The sequence below is a fragment of the Papaver somniferum genome, chromosome 9, assembly GCF_003573695.1.
Source record: "Papaver somniferum cultivar HN1 chromosome 9, ASM357369v1, whole genome shotgun sequence".
Lineage (NCBI taxonomy): Eukaryota > Viridiplantae > Streptophyta > Magnoliopsida > Ranunculales > Papaveraceae > Papaver > Papaver somniferum.
In genome coordinates this window covers 153,318,903-153,323,445 of record NC_039366.1, presented here as the reverse complement: position 1 = coordinate 153,323,445, position 4,543 = coordinate 153,318,903, and the positions used below count along the sequence as shown (strand labels likewise).

General features: G+C 34.9%; 1 long non-coding RNA gene across 8 annotated transcripts; it reads left to right on the top strand.

The window, feature by feature from the left end:
- The first annotated feature begins 71 nt into the window (after positions 1-71).
- On the top strand, positions 72-4,543 carry LOC113310886. Of its 8 annotated transcripts, none has more exons than XR_003341439.1 (5): positions 72-231; positions 527-621; positions 713-855; positions 958-1,159; positions 3,697-4,543. It is a non-coding gene; the product is annotated as an uncharacterized LOC113310886 (long non-coding RNA). The 8 variants fall into 8 exon arrangements; XR_003341436.1 differs by having other exon boundaries at positions 73-231; positions 527-591; XR_003341438.1 differs by having other exon boundaries at positions 73-254; positions 527-591.

The window sequence follows — 4,543 nt, the reverse complement described above, 5'->3', positions numbered from 1 at the left end:
ATGTAAAGAGCGGTGAGGATCTGTCCTTGGAAAAGATAAATCCACGGGTGTGGTTTGTTTTCAAAGCTCTCTACGTTTCTGTCAGTGCACCTTCCTCTTAATTGTCCTCCATGAATTATGACCTAATTTCAGGATTTAAAGGAATAAAAGATACTGGAACCTTTCACTTCTTCTCGCAGGCTTCCCAGTTCCAATTTTTATCTCGGTTTCATTAGAGGTTAGATTTTTCAGGTGCGTCATTTCTTCCTCCCTCTGTAAGTTTTCATCTCTTATTTGCGTACCCCAATTTCGTTTGTTCTGCCTGTTTCTGAAAATTGATCGTAATGGTATTTGATGAAAAATTGATCTAAATTGGCTTTTGAATTGTACTTAATCAATGACGAACATGGTGTCGACTTTTTTCCGAGCATTGAATCAATTTCTGTCTTTAGGTTTACCATTTTATGACATTAGGTTTACCATTTATGTCTGTAAGCCATTGGAACTTCACCTTTGTCTTTGATAAAACTATTGTAATCTCTTACAGTATGTAAAGATGCACAAAGTCACGAAGAAAATAAGAAGCAACTACACCAGAGCTTACCTAGGATGGTATAAAAATATATCTTTTTTTGAATCACAGTATGTAAAATTTAGATACTTCCAGTTTATATCCAGGTTAGTTTGTAGTTTTGCATTTTTTTTCATTGAATCCTTCGTATGACGTCCACAGAGAATTACTTACAATTACTACATCGAGAGACTTTCTCCCAGACCGGAACTTTTGTGCAGAAAGCAACCCAAAACATTGACACGCTGAGATGGAGATAATCCAAAAATATACATTTAAGGGTTCATGATTGTCAAATTCGTTCTGTGAGTTAACCTGCTACCACGTATAAGTTGTTCCCTTAAACACTTTGTTAATAATAGGATGCACATGGTATGTAGTAGCATTACCGTTCTCTTATTTTGTAGGGGAGTAACCTGAAGAACTTTCCTTGGAAGAGGGGTCGAATATGAAGCATTATGAGGTTGGTGGTGTAAGAGTTAAAGTATTAGGAAAATTGTTTTGACTATATTTTTACAAGCTAAAAGTTATCACAGCAGGAAGTTCGAACCTACTGGAATTTTATGAAATCGAAGAACAACTACAATGTCATGTTCGTAAAACATGAAGGTTCTCTGCTTAAACTTTCCTATTTGTTGTCGTTTTTCTTTTATATTGTTTTTTACTAGATATGTTGTCATTTTAATTTAAAAGAGCATGCTCAGTATTTAATGTTGGGACCTGTACCGTCCAATATCCGACTCTTTTCAAAAGTTACTTATTTATCTAAACAAGTATGAATCCGCCGGTTCACGTCGGTCAGCCAGGTAACTGAGCGGGGTTAGAAATGGATGAACTGATAAGTTAATCAAGTAGGCTCTTCTTATACCCCGGATAAATAAGTCCTAAAAGTTCATTTGTCAAACATGGACTGTAAATCATTTGGAATCATTTGTGACAGAAGAAACTACGCGAGCAGTAAAGCTAAATCTTTCTCTATGAGTTTATGTGCAACTGCACAGTAGCGTGATGTTTTCACTTCCACCGATAAATGTTTCCTCTTCACAAAGGCCCAAGTCCACAGTATTACCAGTGACATCAATGGAATCATTATACCTTTTCCTATAATAAAAAGTCCTGCGGCAGATTCTCCTTCATCTGTAGTGTGAATTTTCAGTTAAATGATGCATACAGTCTTTGATATTATTGATTTGCTAAGATGGCTTGCATGACATAACTTTTTGTCTTCTCTAAATGATTTGGTTGTTTGTTCTTTTTGGAATGGGGTAGAATAGTTAAACAAACCAAGGGTTTTTTTTGGCACAGTGAAATGAATGTGGAGTATCATTGCATTCACTACAACACTTTTAGTTTGATACTGCATCATACCTATGTCAGCTCATATGTGTATTGTTTGCACAGTTTTCTGCATTTTCTGTATATGAATATTGGGCTTGGCCAAGAATTGCTAAAAAATTGACCATAATGGAGTTGTGGAATGTGCTTTTTGAATATTCTGAGAAATTTAGAGAAAGGACTCGGTGGTTTGAATATCACTATTGATATTTACAATGAATGCGACTGTGCCATATGCCTAACAGTTTCATTCATTGTCTGTACAAGTAGACAAACCACTTATCATAACTGACTTTTTTTTTTGGACGCAATTATTAGTGTACTGCAGGTTGGTAACGTTACAAGTGAAACTACTTGATACTGATGTTGTTTGTGTTGATAATTTTTATTCCTTTACGTGTATTCCAGAAATGAACTCAGAGCAGACCATCAAGGTATCCTAAAATGACATGAATTTGCTGCCACATTTGAGATGATACTAAATAACAACAAACATGTAGATTAAAATATCGGCAATGGATATTGCCTTGCGAAAGGAAAAAGAAGTTCTCAGTGTAATTCCCGTTATCCCTTACAGCTCCATGTCCATAGTAATTTATAATAATATCAACTGCTTGCACTAATTTGCTTATCTTTTAAGTAATGCAAGACATCTGGGTCTGTGATGGGAATCATAAGAGAAATTTCATCACACAAGTGAACTTTCATTTTCTTAGGAAAAATTGTATAAACATGGTTAGCGTTCATGTCGGGTGGTGGATTTCCCAAGATCCAATCCACCAGTTCCTTATATTAGGGTACTTTGAAATATCTAGACAAAGCATTTGAATGGGCATATGTCCAATCCAATCCACTTAGTTATAGCGAGTGGCATGTGAGCTAGGAGCTGGAAATAAGAAAGCTTCCAAAGTGTCCTTGGTGACGTCAATTACTATGGGATTCTTCTATTGCTTGATTGTTATGTTGTTAACAGATTCACTACTCTACCGACTTTCATTGTCAACATAATTTTCAATATTTTCTTATTTTTTTTGGTAAACTGATCCTAGCTACATTCCAGAGATATGTGTGTTTCTTCAAAATTAGGGGTGGCTTTTGGATCTCAACGTTAATCTGATTGTAGAACACCCATATCTCCTCTAAGGTTGTACATGGCATGGTTAATTCATCTTGGCATTAAGATATATTTGCATATTTCTGTTTTTAAAGATTCTTGGGTATAATTTTTATTATTATCAGACTCTTAAGCCTCATAATTGGTGGAATTATGTTAATGTTCCTTCATGTAAACCATGAATGATTTTGTCTCTTATATATGCATATATGTGTCATGTATGAGTTTTACCATTTACTTAATGGTAGTCATTTGTTTATGAAATCGGGATTCTTATTAGTAACATCCTGGCAACACCGAAGTGATTGTGGCTTCAGGAAACAATGGAAAAGATATAGCTTGACTTAATAATTGTGGGTGAGTGGGTTCTTAATTTTCGGATTCTTTGAAATATGAACAAGGTAATAGATTTTTCAGTCAGAATTTAGTGTTCTTTAGGTATAAAATGTTTAAAATTTATGTCTATAATAGACTTTCCAGGGAAATGCTTCATCAGACTTTTGGTGTTTCTCGAACCTTAATTATAAGCTCTATAAGTTATACGTCATTAATTGATATATTATATGTATATAATAATTTTAAGTAACTTTGAGTTATTGTGGCTTTCCAAGTTCTGTTTTTCAGGCCCATGTTTACATGTTTCTGCGGTGCTGCTTTTGCTTGATAATGATGTTGGTTTCCCTTTCCTTTTTTATAGTATGTGGAGATATTCTCAAATTTTCGGATTCCATGTATCCTAAATTCATCGGAAGGATTGGTGGTCAAGCAACAAATATGTAAAGAGCAGTATCCTATATTGTTTAGATTGAAAGAGGCAGTATTTCGTGATATGAGAGTGGACATTGGATGGCTATTATGTTTCTCATGACATTTGAATCCAGTAGAGAGCATTGATTTGCTGAAGTTGAAATTTGAACCAAGAAACATTACTATAAAGAAAAATGGTGCTGGATCAACTTGAAGACATGGCAGTGGTGGCGTTTTAAAAATTTTGTTTTGAGTAAGCGGTTGCCTCCTAAAGCCCTCCTTACAGCATGAAGCATGACAGTTTGTCATAAATTCTGAGGCGCTTCACTGTAGAGGAGTCCAGCTACTGTCTAATCTATGATTGTTACGTTCGACGGAATTGGAAGATACAAGTCACGTGCCGATGCATTGTGAGCTTGCTTCAATTGTTTGGAAATTCATTATGTTTTTGAGTATAAGCTGGGTACTGTTAAAGGATGTACAAACTCCGTTTGAAGGTTGGAGCTGCATTAAGTTGCAAGGAAGCTATAGAACTATAAACAAGGACATAAATGATCTAATATTGTCGGTAAAATAGTCTCTTATTTTGTGGTGCTCCAATGAAGACTCATTTAGGGATACTTCATTTCAATTTATATTTTTAATTGGGAGGAGACTGCAGTGAAGTAATTTTCTTCCGAGGTTTTCTGTTGACAGGCATTGTTTATCGTCCTTTGTAAATGTTTTTTTTCTTCTTTAATATACTTCTCAAAACTAAAAATAAGAATTTCGGTTCACTAATCTGTGAATTCAGTAAA